Source organism: Anthonomus grandis, chromosome 11 (genome assembly GCF_022605725.1).
Source record: "Anthonomus grandis grandis chromosome 11, icAntGran1.3, whole genome shotgun sequence".
NCBI lineage: Eukaryota > Metazoa > Arthropoda > Insecta > Coleoptera > Curculionidae > Anthonomus > Anthonomus grandis.
In genome coordinates this window covers 17,504,725-17,521,707 of record NC_065556.1, presented here as the reverse complement: position 1 = coordinate 17,521,707, position 16,983 = coordinate 17,504,725, and the positions used below count along the sequence as shown (strand labels likewise).

Genomic DNA, 16,983 nt, shown 5'->3' with positions numbered 1-16,983 from the left:
GAAATTATGTGTTTCATTAACTCTTAAGAGGTGCAGAAATTCTAAATAAAAGAAAATTCAACTTCTATTTTTCATGTTTGTTGTGTTCTTATTATTAAAGTGTATAAAAGATAAATCTTGGTCTGATATATGACACTTAATTATACATTAAGACATATTTTTGTTTAAGTTTTCTTTCTTTGTTCACGTAAGATGTGATCAGACATACGAACTTTTTTGTACAGTTCTTTCAAGTATATTATTAGGCAATTATATGTCTTCTATTAAATGTATCACTAAAACGGTATGTTCAAACTTTGAAGCTTTTTGTTGTACAATTTTTTAAAGAACATTTTAAAGTAAACCTAAGCATGGTCAGAAGCTACGTATCATAAGGAAGTTTCTTATAATAAGAAGAGATATAAAAAATCTTTGTTCTATTATCTCTCTTTCTCGCCAGTCATTGCTCGATTTCGAACATCGTAATTATTCATGATACAAGACTTCGTCATAGATCTCTATAGTCTATGGTTCTCATTATTTCTGCTATTGACATATTTATCTCTATAAATCTTACAGCCTCTCATTCTTTTCCCGTCCACTTTCCCTTGAATTACTATTTTCTCCATCCCGTCCTTCCATATCACGTGACCCAAATATTTAAATATGCGCCTCCGGATTCTTAGGAAGAGTCTTTCATGATACCGACTATTTAGTTCTCTGCGTATGGATATATTTGTTCCAAAACTATCTGCTGTCCAATGCAACAATCTATTCTCTTGCGGCATTCTACATTCAACGTCCAAGATTCTGACACATAGGTTGCGATGAAAAATAACAGTGCTTTAAGAAGTCTCACCTTGGTTTTTTTCTGGATATTATGGTCAGATTCTAACTAGTCTACTCAAAGCTCCTTTCGTCATTCCAATCCTTTCACTGATTTCTGGTTCGAAGTCTCCTTTGTTGGGTATTTTGGCATCAAGATAATTGACAGTGTTATTGGTTTCCCTATTATTATGGATGACTTAAAGTGACATTGAGACCGCATTTGGTCTTGTTTTATTGTAGGCCTAATTTCAAAGTAGCCGAATATACTTGAAGTATCTCACGCATAATACTGTACTCGTTTTATGGCAAAACTCTCGTGTCATCTGAATATTGGTTGGAATATTGGAGGTTGGACATTTTCTCCGCTAACAGGAGAGTTTGCTCTCCCAGTTTCCTAGAAATTCTCTAATAATCCGTTCTCCGCATATGTTAAAGAGAATTGGGGAGAGAATGTAACCTTATCTGACTCCTTTCCGACGCTAACATCTGTTGAGGGTTTCTCTTCTATTTATACGTGTGCGTTATTCTTGTCATACAGAATTAATATAAAATGTTTCGGGACTCTCCATACTCAGGATTCTCCATAGTCATTCCCATTGTACGATATACTAAATACGTTGTACTCTTTCTCGTTATAATTTTTCGATGGTGTCTATCCTAGGTTCATAATTTGACCTCGCTTGTTGTGAAACCGTGCTTGTTCTGGGGGAATCTGAGGTGATTCTTTAATAATTCCTGTATAAACTGTAAAAGAACTTTATAGATGTCTACGTAATAGCTTCACTCATCTTTAACTCTTTTTTTATATGGAGGGATGTAGACTGAGTTACTGTTTTCCTATACATTTGTGCAGATCTGATGTAGTAGCTTTGAGCCTTTATTGCCGCTGCTCTCTAGTATTTCAGCGACGATGTTGTCAGATCTAGGAGGTTTATTTAATTAACCTTTAACTTTTGAAAAAGGTGCTCGTTACAGATGAATCGATTTTTGTGACCGGTCGAACATAATTTCTTATAACTTTGGTTCTATAGCAAATATTTTTTTCGGGTTTTCACCATCTTATGTGCAAAGGATGAAGGTACGTCACGGTGAAAATTTTCTTCACTCATCACCATTTACTAAAATTTGATCAAATCGAACTAATAGGAAATAATTCTGACACTCACGTGATCTTTAATAAACTTATTTTTTTTAAATTTGTAAAAAATCAGTAAGTGTTTCCCAAATAAACCTCAAAATTTAAATTTTAATCAAATCAGACTAATAGGAAAAAAGTTTTGATAGCAACGTGACCTTTAACCTTAATTTTTCAAAAATTTGTAAAAAATTAATAACGCTTTCCCAAAAAAACCTTAAATGCTAAATTTCAATCAAACTGGCCTCACAGAAAAAAAGCGTTGGTGGTCACGTGACCTTAACAGCCCGCTGTATATTACAAATATATATTTATTATAGTTTTAGTTATATTAATATTTTTTTTAAAAACCATATAAAATTATCCTATTAATAATAATAATAAACTTTTCCCACACTAATATCCTACTCCCACTCATTATTCAATGTAAAAAATTAACTTAATTCGTTTTGATAATCATATAGTTGTCCTTATTCCACCCATTGCGCTTGAAAATGTAAATCTGTAAAATATCATCACACGGCGACTTTTCCTAGCTCAATCAATACGATACCATAAAAGATATGGACATATTCAAAAGGAAAATTCAAGGTTTTCAGATATCGTCACTATCATTTCTCGATCATTTCGTTCCATTTTAAGCCTCTAATTTTTTAAATTATTAAGTCGGTTTCTACCCAATTTAGCAATTGAATCGCGGATAGGCCGTCTGGCCATATACGATTTGATTGTGACAACGTTCTTATGCTTTTACATGGGCTGCTGGACCAGCAACTTATTGCACTATGAGGGGTTCTACCAGGGTGTCGACGTTATGACTGCTTCGTTGTAACTGTCTATTTTTGGAGTTTTCGATCGAAAATGGCATTTTGCTAAAAAATGGTAATATTTAAATAAAAATGGATTTTATTGGATTACAGCCAGATAAATTCCAAGGTGTCTAAGTGAATTAATGGTTTTCAAAAGTGTCATAGGTATGCCACTATTAAGCGTCAAAGTCAAAAAAATGTATAGCAAAAACTACTTTACGTAGAAAGTTGTATTTTGCGTCAAAAAATAATTTTTAAAAAGGTATTTAAATACTGTAAGTAAGAAACTTCTAGGAACCGTAAATAAACAGTTATTACGAAAAACTTAAAAAGTTTTAACGCAGCTTACCCTGTATGTTCACTAGCGTAAGCAAGTGAATTTTAGGATTTTTTTTATAGTAGAAAAAATATAATTTCTGTAAAAAAATCACTTATTTTTCGTTGATCAATGGAAGAGTTTCTTATTACGAAAAATAGTTTTTACAAAAAAGAAAGCTGCATTTACGTAAAAAAGCGCTATTTCATCCGCATCACTTGAAAGTAAACTTAGGCCTTACAACCGGTTAAGTACCACGCGGTACTGCACTAAAATTTTTAAGCACAGGAAAACTCTATTTTTACAGGGCTTATTCTCAAAAGCGCCTTTTCAGAAGAGCTTTTTGTGGAGCCCTTTGACGTCAATGAGTTTCGGAAAATTCGGTTCAGTCAGTTTTCCACAACTGATTAAATCAAATTAAAAAAAAATCAAATTAATAAAAATAAGTTTTTTAAAGACTTCCTCTTTGGGTTCTAAAATTATTGAGAAATAATTTGGTTTTAAATAGAATCATCAGCAGAAGTTGCTCGCATGTGCTGACATGCTAGGCTATGGTAGGTGCCTTGGAAAGCGGTAAGGAGATTCATTCTATTTACACTGACGTCTTCAAGGCATTTGACAGAGTAAATGATAAGATCTTACTCAGTAAAGTTCTTGGTATTGACATATTGGGTTCTCTTTTGAATTGGTTGAAGAGCTATCTTACTGGTAGAACTCAAAATGCGCGGGTAATAACAACTTCACATCTATCGCATTAGCAGTCTCCTTAAAGGTGCCACAGGAGTCTCACCTGGGTGCTCTGCTGTTCAATTTTTTATCAATGGTATTAAATTTTGTTCTAACCTTAGTCATAAACCAAGTTCTTCAGGAGAGTTTCATGCCCTGATGAATGGTTTGCACTTCAAGGTGACCTTAATAATCTGGCACTTTGGTGCCACGCCAATGGAATAAATCCCAATATCTCCAGATCAAAGTCATCATATTTTCTAAGGCAAAAAATCATTTAACATTATTTAACATATGAACTATACTCGTTTGGAGTGGGTGCAAGAAATAAGGTATTTGGAACTGCTACTTGATATTCACGGCACATTATTAATAAATCTATTTCTGAAGTGTCTAGGATTAATTAAAGGTAGTACCAGAAATCTTAATCACAGTACTTCCCTAAAAATACTGTACTTTCTCTTTGACAATCTTTGACAGAACCAGTGAAATATGTCTCCTCTGTTTCAAGCCCAAACTATGCATTTCAAGTTCACAGACTGGAAAGAGTTCAGATAAGATTTTGCAGGTATATTCACTCCAGGTTTTGCAATGATCCAGACTGTCATTTTAAGACCCTGCTGAATACTTGATCTAGAACCTTATTAGCCAGAAGACAGCAGAAAGGCTTGGAAATTCTCTATAGGTGAACCTTTCATATGGTTCAACCTTTGAAGCCTTTTCTGGGAGCTTTTTTTCACCTTTACTTATAAACTAAATGTATTGTCAATAAATCTTGGTATTCTTGTTTTTTTCTTTTTTGTTGTTTGATTTTGATTCTTGTTATTTGTCCTTGTATTTAGTTACTTGCCTATAAAGAGTTTTTTCATCAGATGCTAGCTTAAGACCATAGATAAATAGGACAATTTTTAAATAATTATTTAAAGCATTTAAAATTGCACTAGCCATACTTAAGGGTTCCCACAGAGACTAAGCACCAATTTTTTTTTGTTCGAGATATTATATATAAGAAATTTCTAATTGGCGTGTATAATTTCTGGTCACACTTTGACCTTTTTTATAACATTCTTAATTTACATATATTTGTACTGAAATGGCCTACGTCTATTTTAGTATGTGTTTCAAAGTGTACGCATTGTCAAGGAGTTTATTTATATTTTGGATTATTTATTTGATTTTAAAGAATATTTTAAGTATGCACAGTTATAATAAGTCATACAAATAACAAATTTATTTTGCTGACCCCTAAACAAAAACATGCTTAAGACTTATTGATTTTTAAAATCTGTGTCTTTGACATACAAATTTTCTTAAAATACAAAATTACTACGGGTACAAAATTATTAATTAAATGAAACTGACAATAGATAACAATGTAAATCATATTGAAAGTACCTACGGGGCGGAAAATTATAATTTCAAATATTAATATCTCTTTGTTAGTACAATGTAATGCAGAATTAATTAAATTTTAATATGTAATTTTACTATGTACGTCGAAATGTTTTGTTTTACTCCGCGCGATGACCGCGTCCGCCGAAATGACAAACTTGAATTATTTTGAATTATTTTTCGATTCAATCGTCGCTTAGTCCGGATACCTACTGGAAATTAAACGGCCGAATTTAATTGGACAACGGTCATTATCGCTTGTAAAATTAAATCCGATTTGTATAAACGTTATTGAAATTATTTTTGTTTCCGTCTGCAATATTTATATTGTAATTACGCTGAGGTTTTAACCCCCTGGTAAAATATACGAGTATTTTTTGCTCGCCGCCTCGCCGAATCTGTTTGGGACAATTAATAAATAAATTGCTGCAAAAATTTTATGTTACAAATTAATTTTAAAATATAATTTATTGCCAATTTATTTCTAATTACTCAATTTAAGTAACATTTTATTATTTATGAATAATATTATTGTTTTTACTGAATTGGCATAAAAAGGTCAATATACAATAATATTTATTACTTTTATTTGTAGCAATGATACCGCTATAATGGCTGAGAGTGTAGATTTTATTTAAGATCTTCAAACTCTATTAGACAGAGAGTCGACGAGGAATGTCAAGAAGTAGGACTCACTATAAACTCCAAAAAAACTAAATTTGTGGTTATAAGTATAAACTCAAATACTAATTGTTTTCTTACACTTAACGGAAAACAAATAGAAAGGGTGCAAAAATATAAATATCTCGAACTGCTGAATTAATAAAAATATGCTGAACTCGTCGATTTTTGATTTTAGGGGGACAATTTTTTATACTTAATTTCAACCCCTTGATAGGGGTTAAGTGATAAGTATAGCTTATTTTAAAGGTTTTTTCATTCTAGTTACAACTTCCAAGTTTAAAATTGCTAATTAAAGTTTTTGCAGTATGACAGCTTGTTAAAGATATTGAAACAATACCATTATTTAATACTAGCGCTAGTTTTTAGAGGTTTTTGATTTACAAAAAATAAACGCTCGCACTCGTCGATTTTTCATTTTAGAAAAACGATTTTTTGTTTAAATTTTTAACCCCACAAATTCAACCCCTTAGCGGGGGCGGCAGTCACCCTTATTTTTTAAATGAGAAGCGGTGTGTTGTGATACATCTTCAAGGCAATTCAATTTTCTTTACAATAGCGCTTTGTTTTTTAAATTTAAGCTGCGGGTTTCAGAGCAATCTAATTTAATTTTATTGATTACCACCTATTATCTTATTAAATCTTAAAAATGTCCGTCGTTTACTTCCATACAATAGTATACTAACTGTTCAAAGTGTTCCCGGACATTGTGAAGAATATCGGGTGTTATTTGTTGGCATTCATGAATGATGCAGTTCTGTAAATCTTCTAACGATTCAGGTTGGCTGGCATAAATTTTCGATTTCAGATGTCCTTACAAAAAGAAATCAAGTGGACATAAATCGGGTGATCTCGCTGGCCATTCGATATCACCCCTTCTCCCAATCCAGCTACCAGGAAACGCTTCATCCAGAAACTGCCGTATTGGTAATGCATAATGGGGAGGAGCCCCGTCTTGCTGACGTATCGCATTTTCTTCACGGTAGCGTTGGTTGTTTTCCATAATTTCAGTCAATGCTGGGTTAACGGCATTCTCTAAAAGGTCTAAGTACCTATATCCATTTAAATTTCCCGGTAAAAATATTGGTTCAATTATGTGATTACCAAAAATACCAATTCAAACTTTTGAGGGTGTTGAGTATCAACCTCATGGTAAATTCGTAGATTCGCGTCGGAATAGTACCGATAATTATGGCGATCAACAGTGCCATGAGGAAGAAATTTACATTCGTCTAAGAAGCCAACATTTAAAAGTAGGACATAAAATCGTCAGGAAGAAAAATTACATATTTTTTTATTAAGTGTAGCCACACAAAATGGTGTTTTATTGTTTTTAATAGTTTAATAAAAACTTAAATAATTGTAATTAAAAACCACACACAATTCTCCAAAATATCTCCTTATAGACAGTTTCTAAAATATATTCTTTTTTACAAATAGTATTTAGCAAAACATTTTTCCTTGTTATACTTTAATATGTAAATAATGAGCCTATGAGTTTTCTTAAAGATTGTACATTATGCGTAGCTTCTATCTCTAAATGGCGAGGAGCTTATAAAACATATTTCAACCAAAATAAAATCTGATCCATTATAATAAAAAAATTTAAATTTTAAAACCTGCACTTAATCTAGCACAACTTTCAACATTACACCGGACTGAAAAATCTCTTTTATAACTCCTGTTTTTGAAACTTGAAATAAGCATAGTATGAACAACAATGGACTTTATCGGTAATCACCAATTTAAAAAAAAATCGAAAAATGCCTCAACCAGATATTACTTATTTTTTTGATATAAATGCAATTTATTTTATGGAAAACAATATGGTTTTAGAGTAAGAAAGTATAGATGGTGCAGGTTGCAGTTTTTGGAGTCTTGGACACCGTCGCACGTGATATTTTATACCAAAACTTAAAGAACATGAAGCACAAAATGGACCAAAAATCAAAAGCTTAAAAGTGAAATTGTAAAAATTAACAATAAGTACTTTTAAAACATTATAATGTGGTGTATTACAAGGCAAGGTTCTAGAGTTCGTACACTTTCTACAATATATATAAAAATTATTACAAAAATTCGGAAAATTCGGAAAAAAGTCAATTTTCGACCCCGTTTTTGAGCCCAAAAATGGGCCACAAAAATGCAAGATCTCAGCTAATATGGGAGCTACGACCTTGCAGATAGCCTCGTTGTATTCAGAAGGACGAAACTAAGACAAAACCATTGGAATTTTCCCGATAGCTCCCATAGAAGCCGAGATATAGGCCTTCAAAGTTTGGGTTTTTTCATTTTTCGGGTATACCCCCCCGTATCGAATTTTTCACCAAAAATTGATTTTTCTCGAATTTCAATTAACTATACCAGCGGCTTGTTCCCATCACCTACAACACGAAAACACTGGGTTATAATGAATTTCGATAAAAACTAAGGGAATTATAGCACTTTGAAAGTGCGAAAAATCGATTTTCTTTAAACCCAAAAATAGCTATAGAAACCCCTATCAGCGGCTTATTCCCATCACCTACATTACGAAAACACCGGGTTATAACGAAATCCGACCAGAACAAGTGGAATTATGGCTCTTTGAAAATTCGGAAAAAAGTCAATTTTCGACCCCGTTTTTGAGCCCAAAAATGGGCCACAAAAATGCGAGATCTCAGCTAATATGGGAGCTCCGATCTTGCGGATGGCCTCGTTGGATTCAGAAGGACGAAACTAAGACAAAACCGTTGGAATTTTCCCGATAGCTCCCATAGAAGCCGAGATATAGGCCTTCAAAGTTTGGGTTGTTTCATTTTTCGGGTATACCCCCCCGTATCGAATTTTTCACCAAAAATTGATTTTTTTCGAATTTGAATTAACTATACCAGCGGCTTGTTCCCATCACCTACAACACGAAAACACTGGGTTATAATAAATTTTGATAAAAACTAAGGGAATTATAGCACTTTGAAAATGCGAAAAATCGATTTTCTTTAAACCCAAAAATAGCTATATAAACCCCTATCAGCGGCTTATTCCCATCACCTACATTACGAAAACACCGGGTTATAACGAAATTCGACCAGAACAAGTGGAATTATGGCTCTTTGAAAATTCGGAAAAAAGTCAATTTTCGACCCCGTTTTTGAGCCCAAAAATGGGCCACAAAAATGCGAGATCTCAGCTAATATGGGAGCTCCGATCTTGCGGATGGCCTAGTTGGATTCAGAAGGACGAAACTAAGACAAAACCGTTGGAATTTTCCCGATAGCTCCCATAGAAGCCGAGATATAGGCCTTCAAAGTTTGGGTTGTTTCATTTTTCGGGTATACCCCCCCGTATCGAATTTTTCACCAAAAATTGATTTTTTTCGAATTTGAATTAACTATACCAGCGGCTTGTTCCCATCACCTACAACACGAAAACACTGGGTTATAATGAATTTCGATAAAAACTAAGGGAATTATAGCACTTTGAAAATGCGAAAAATCGATTTTCTTTAAACCCAAAAATAGCTATAGAAACCCCTATCAGCGGCTTATTCCCATCACCTACATTACGAAAACACCGGGTTATAACGGAATTTGACCAGAACAAGTCGAATTATAGCTCTTTGAAAATTCGGAAAAAAAGTCAATTTCTGACCCCGTTTTTGAGCCCAAAAATGGGCCACAAAAATGCGAGATCTCAGCTAGTATGGGAGCTACGATCTTGCGGATGGCCTCGTTGGATTCATAAGGACGAAACTAAGACAAAACCGTTGGAATTTTCCCGATAGCTCCCATAGAAGCCGAGATATAGGCGTTCAAAGTTTGGGTTTTTTCATTTTTCCGGTATACCCCCCCGTATCGAATTTTTCACCAAAAATTGATTTTTTTCGAATTTGAATTAACTATACCAGCGGCTTGTTCCCATCACCTACAACACGAAAACACTCGGTTATAATGAATTTCGATAAAAACTAAGGGAATTATAGCACTTTGAAAATACGAAAAATCGATTTTCTTTAAACCCAAAAATAGCTATAGAAACCTCTATCAGCGGCTTATTCCCATCACCTACATTACGAAAACACCGGGTTATAACGGAATTCGACCAGAACAAGTGGAATTATAGCTCTTTGAATATTCGGAAAAAAGTCAATTTTCGACCCCGTTTTTGAGCCCAAAAATGGGCCACAAAAATGCAAGATCTCAGCTAATATGAGAGCTACGACCTTGCCGATGGCCTCGTTCGATTCAGAAGGACGAAACTAAGACAAAACCGTTGGAATTTTCCCGATAGCTCCCATAAAAGCCGAGATATAGGCGTTCAAAGTTTGGGATTTTTCATTTTTCGGGTATACCCCCCCGTATCGAATTTTTCACCAAAAATTGATTTTTTTCGAATTTGAATTAACTATATCAGCGGCTTGTTCCCATCACCTACAACACGAAAACACTGGGTTATAATGAATTTCAATAGAAACTAAGGGAATTATAGCACTTTAAAAATGCGAAAAATCAATTTTCTTTAAATCCAAAAATAGCTATAGAAACCCCTATCAGCGGCTTATTCCCATCACCTACATTACGAAAACACCGGGTTATAACGAAATTCGACCAGAACAAGTGGAATTATGGCTCTTTGAAAATTCGGAAAAAAGTCAATTTTCGACCCCGTTTTTGAACCCAAAAATGGGCCACAAAAATGCGAGATCTCAGCTAGTATGGGAGCTACGATCTTGCGGATAGCCTCGTTGGATTCAGAAGGACGAAACTAAGACAAAATCGTTAGAATTTTCATGAAAGCTTCCATAGAAGCCGAGATATAGGCCTTCAAAGTTTGGGTTTTCTCATTTTTCGGGTGTACCCCCCCGTATCGAATTTTTGACCAAAAATTGATTTTTTTCGAATTTGAATTAACTTTACCAGAGGCTTGTTTCATCACCTACAACACGAAAACACTGGGTTATAATGATTTCGATAAAAACTAAGGGAATTATAGCACTTTGAAAATGCGAAAAATCGATTTTCTTTAAACCCAAAAATAGCTATAGAAACCCCTATCAGCGGCTTATTCCCATCACCTACATTACGAAAACACCGGGTTATAACGAAATTCGACCAGAACAAGTGGAATTATGGCTCTTTGAAAATTCGGAAAAAAGTCAATTTTCGACCCCGTTTTTGAGCCCAAAAATGGGCCACAAAAATGCGAGATCTCAACTAGTATGGGAGCTACGATCTTGCGGATGGCCTCGTTGAATTCAGAAGGACGAAACTAAGACAAAACCGTTGGAATTTTCCCGATAGCTCCTATAGAAGCCGAGATATAGGCCTCCAAAGTTTGGGTTTTTTCATTTTTCGGGTATACCCCCCCGTATCGAATTTTTCACCAAAAATTAATTTTTCTCGAATTTGAATTAACTATACCAGCGGCTTGTTCCCATCACCTACAACACGAAAACACTGGGTTATAATAAATTTCGATAAAAACTAAGGGAATAATAGCACTTTGAAAATGCGAAAAATCGATTTTCTTTAAACCCAAAAATAGCTATAGAAACCCCTATCGGCGGCTTATTCCCATCACCTACTTTACGAAAACACCGGGTTATAACGAAATTCGATCAGAACAAGTGGAATTATGGCTTTTTGAAAATTCGGAAAAAAGTCAATTTTCGACCCCGTTTTTGAGCCCAAAAATGGGCCACAAAAATGCAAGATCTCAGCTAATATGAGAGCTACGACCTTGCCGATGGCCTCGTTCGATTCAGAAGGACGAAACTAAGACAAAACCGTTGGAATTTTCCCGATAGCTCCCATAAAAGCCGAGATATAGGCGTTCAAAGTTTGGGATTTTTCATTTTTCGGGTATACCCCCCCGTATCGAATTTTTCACCAAAAATTGATTTTTTTCGAATTTGAATTAACTATATCAGCGGCTTGTTCCCATCACCTACAACACGAAAACACTGGGTTATAATGAATTTCAATAGAAACTAAGGGAATTATAGCACTTTAAAAATGCGAAAAATCAATTTTCTTTAAATCCAAAAATAGCTATAGAAACCCCTATCAGCGGCTTATTCCCATCACCTACATTACGAAAACACCGGGTTATAACGAAATTCGACCAGAACAAGTGGAATTATGGCTCTTTGAAAATTCGGAAAAAAGTCAATTTTCGACCCCGTTTTTGAACCCAAAAATGGGCCACAAAAATGCGAGATCTCAGCTAGTATGGGAGCTACGATCTTGCGGATAGCCTTGTTGGATTCAGAAGGACGAAACTAAGACAAAATCGTTAGAATTTTCATGAAAGCTTCCATAGAAGCCGAGATATAGGCCTTCAAAGTTTGGGTTTTCTCATTTTTCGGGTGTACCCCCCCGTATCGAATTTTTGACCAAAAATTGATTTTTTTCGAATTTGAATTAACTTTACCAGAGGCTTGTTTCCATCACCTACAACACGAAAACACTGGGTTATAATGATTTCGATAAAAACTAAGGGAATTATAGCACTTTGAAAATGCGAAAAATCGATTTTCTTTAAACCCAAAAATAGCTATAGAAACCCCTATCAGCGGCTTATTCCCATCACCTACATTACGAAAACACCGGGTTATAACGAAATTCGACCAGAACAAGTGGAATTATGGCTCTTTGAAAATTCGGAAAAAAGTCAATTTTCGACCCCGTTTTTGAGCCCAAAAATGGGCCACAAAAATGCGAGATCTCAACTAGTATGGGAGCTACGATCTTGCGGATGGCCTCGTTGAATTCAGAAGGACGAAACTAAGACAAAACCGTTGGAATTTTCCCGATAGCTCCTATAGAAGCCGAGATATAGGCCTCCAAAGTTTGGGTTTTTTCATTTTTCGGGTATACCCCCCCGTATCGAATTTTTCACCAAAAATTGATTTTTTTCGAATTTGAATTAACTATATCAGCGGCTTGTTCCCATCACCTACAACACGAAAACACTGGGTTATAATAAATTTCGATAAAAACTAAGGGAATAATAGCACTTTGAAAATGCGAAAAATCGATTTTCTTTAAACCCAAAAATAGCTATAGAAACCCCTATCGGCGGCTTATTCCCATCACCTACTTTACGAAAACACCGGGTTATAACGAAATTCGATCAGAACAAGTGGAATTATGGCTTTTTGAAAATTCGGAAAAAAGTCAATTTTCGACCCCGTTTTTGAGCCCAAAAATGGGCCACAAAAATGCAAGATCTCAGCTAATATGAGAGCTACGACCTTGCCGATGGCCTCGTTCGATTCAGAAGGACGAAACTAAGACAAAACCGTTGGAATTTTCCCGATAGCTCCCATAAAAGCCGAGATATAGGCGTTCAAAGTTTGGGATTTTTCATTTTTCGGGTATACCCCCCCGTATCGAATTTTTCACCAAAAATTGATTTTTTTCGAATTTGAATTAACTATATCAGCGGCTTGTTCCCATCACCTACAACACGAAAACACTGGGTTATAATGAATTTCAATAGAAACTAAGGGAATTATAGCACTTTAAAAATGCGAAAAATCAATTTTCTTTAAATCCAAAAATAGCTATAGAAACCCCTATCAGCGGCTTATTCCCATCACCTACATTACGAAAACACCGGGTTATAACGAAATTCGACCAGAACAAGTGGAATTATGACTCTTTGAAAATTCGGAAAAAAGTCAATTTTCGACCCCGTTTTTGAACCCAAAAATGGGCCACAAAAATACGAGATCTCAGCTAGTATGGGAGCTACGATCTTGCGGATAGCCTCGTTGGATTCAGAAGGACGAAACCAAGACAAAACCGTTGGAATTTTCCCGATAGCTCCCATAGAAGCCGAGATATAGGCCTTCAAAGTTTGGGTTTTTTCATTTTTCGGGTATACCCCCCCGTATCGAATTTTTCACCAAAAATTGATTTTTCTCGAATTTGAATTAACTATACCAGCGGCTTGTTCCCATCACCTACAACACGAAAACACTGGGTTATAATGAATTTCGATAAAAACTAAGGGAATTATAGCACTTTGAAAATGCGAAAAATCGATTTTCTTTAAACCCAAAAATAGCTATAGAAACCCCTATCAGCGGCTTATTCCCATCACCTACATTACGAAAACACCGGGTTATAACGAAATTCGACCAGAACAAGTGGAATTATGGCTCTTTGAAAATTCGGAAAAAAGTCAATTTTTGACCCCGTTTTTGAGCCCAAAAATGGGCCACAAAAATGCGAGATCTCAACTAGTATGGGAGCTACGATCTTGCGGTATATTTTTAATATGTAATTGTATGTATGTTTTATATGTAATATTTTTGAAGATAGTTTCTTTATTATTTTTTAAAAATGTATTTATGCTCAATTTTTATACATAATAATTTTGCTTACATGAGTAAGTCTAATTAATTAATTTTAATTCAAATATTCAAAAAACGCCCAGCATTCCTACAAAAACGGAAGATCAAGGAAGATAATTATTGTTTAAACAGACTAAGTAAATGAAACACTTGCAAAGTTCTAAAAGAGCTAATAAGCAACCTAGAAGAACATTTCGGACCGTTACCTTAAAAGTATACTTTTTAATTCTGTACCAAATCCAAGAAGTAGAGAAAACTGTATTTATTTATCTAAGTATTTTTGTAAAATCAAAAGTACTTACACTAAAGTTTTAAAAATGATTTAGTTTTAATTAAGATTAAAATTATTGAATGGTCCTGTGATTGGTCCGGTGGTCTGCAAATAATTTAAAAAAAATAGGCTAATTCAAAAAATACAAGAAGAATAAAGACTCTGGTTTAGACAGAGAGAGAAAAGAATAGAAACAAGAATAGTGGACTTTACTTGTTAGCCGCGAAAGCATTAAATGCTTTAATAGATAGCTTTAATATTTAATTCCGTAATAAAATATAATAGATTTAAGGATAATTGTGCTAATTAAATATTTTTTTCGTAAAACAAACCCCTATCATTATCATATTTTTCTGAGCCTTATAAGTCCAGGTCACGAAAAAGGAGCATTTTAATTAAGGAAAAACAATAAAACCTAGTTAAATATGCTCAAGGGTTAACTGCGTTTTGATCTTAATTAAAATTCCGTATTCGAAATTAAAGTTTAAGTTCGCAGTGGCAGCCGAGAGTTTGAGCTAAATACCACTAAAATTTTTATACGTCTAATAACGAACGTCGACGGGACCTTTCAGCTATTTAAACGGCTCTATTTATAAATTTAAATTGTTTTTTGATTACTTTCGGAACTTTTCCCGTTATTATTAGTTTAGCCCGGATTCACAATTACAATTTTTATGAGAAGTTGTAACCGCGAAGGAAAAGTAATATGGAGCTTAAGTTTTAGGTTTTTTTTTGCAAACTCAAATACGTCGTAATTGGAATACTGAAATCCAGGAAATTTGTAAATTTGTTAGGAATTTTTTTAAACTAGATAAATACTGCCATCTTTGTTAAAGATATTCTAGGAAAATTTAGTTTATGCTATTTTCGAGATATTTTAGAAAGTTTTATATTAAAAAAAATAATAAATTGAATTTGAATAATATCCTTTATTTCTATTTTTTTAATATCAAATAAAACGACTAAAAATTCTTTTAACATTTTTCTGCTTGAGAATATTGGTTAAATGTCAGATTTATTTTATTAAAGTAAGAAAATTCTTCAAAACTTATTGACTTATCTTAAAAAACTAAATATCCACTTACCTAATTGCGATAAAAAATTATACAACTATTACAATTTTTATAGCGATTGCTCTCGAGAAATAAAATAGGGTTTTTTCACGTTTTACTCGAAAAGCTTTAAGGTTATGTGGGAAAACTACAGAAACAAAAACTATAGATTTTCTTATCACCTATAATTTACTTAAAAAGCATTTTTCTCTCAGGCAATCATTACCCGCAAAAAAGATCGTTTTTCATTAACCCTTAACTGCCCACCCACCCCACACAACTTGTCAGTAAGAATTTGTTTTCAAAAATCATTGTTTTCCGACATAATACACATGAATAAGCGCCGATTTCGTTGCTAATATCCAATCTTATCACACAGTTTGTTTATTTAAATTTGATATAATTATATACATATATGCATATTAACACAAAAACTCCGATATTACATTAAATATTATGGACACAAAACAGTGATTTTTCAAGAATTTCTTACTGGGCAAATATTTGGGGTGGGTGGGGGGTTAAGGGTTGTGTTGCTGAAAAACAATATTTTTGAAGAAAATGTATATTCAATATTTAATTTAATAATACTGTATTCTTAAATTGGATATAATTTTATCTACAAAATATTTAGTATAAAACAGTGTTATTAGATTGGATAAGGTGGACAAAAAACTATAATTTTTTAGAAGAATCTTATTAAATATTTAAGATGTAATCGAGTTTAAAAACTAGATATGTAAATCCCGTGTCAATTTTTTTTAAATGCTAACATTTTCTCCCTTTTGTGTATAGGAAGTATGTGTAAGAGAATAGTATATCTTATACGTATATCCTACAGTTTAATAAATATACGTTGACCATATACGGTGATAAATACACCAAAACCAAAAATTTAGTAAAAAATCGTTGAATTAAAGATATATTTTACGATAATAATATATGATTTGGTAATATTATGTAGATTGTAATTGTAACTATTATGTTGCTCTGATTGCTACAAATTAGCGTTATTTAGAAAAATCTTATTTTTCTCAATATTTAGGGATCTATTTATCGGTCAACTTTTCTCTTTTGAGAAAGTTATTAAATTTAACACCAAAACTTATCATTGACGAAACCTATAAGAGCTATATCTAAGCTTGTTTTTAATTTCTCCTTATATTTTTTTCTAATTACCATTAAGATTCTTAGTAACATAGTTCAGTTAGGTAAACGAGTAATGTAGCCACACATTAGTATCGCACATTCGTGATGTACACAAGTGATGAGAATAGGTTTATCGAGATACCCTATACGCGAAAAAGAAGAAGTGTAGTACCTGCCAATATCTGCTTTTTAAGTTCCTTAGGGCAATTAGAAAACCAAAGGAAGGAGACAGACAAAAACATAAATAATCATTAACAGGAAAGAACAACCAACTTGTGTATTTGGCCATAGTACCTCTGGCTGG

At 33.6% G+C, this 16,983-nt stretch overlaps 1 protein-coding gene across 8 annotated transcripts in view; it reads left to right on the top strand.

The window, feature by feature from the left end:
- Positions 1-16,983, top strand: part of LOC126742310 (calmodulin-binding transcription activator 2) — a 999,827-nt gene that overhangs the window by 483,887 nt on the left and 498,957 nt on the right. The window lies entirely within an intron of this gene.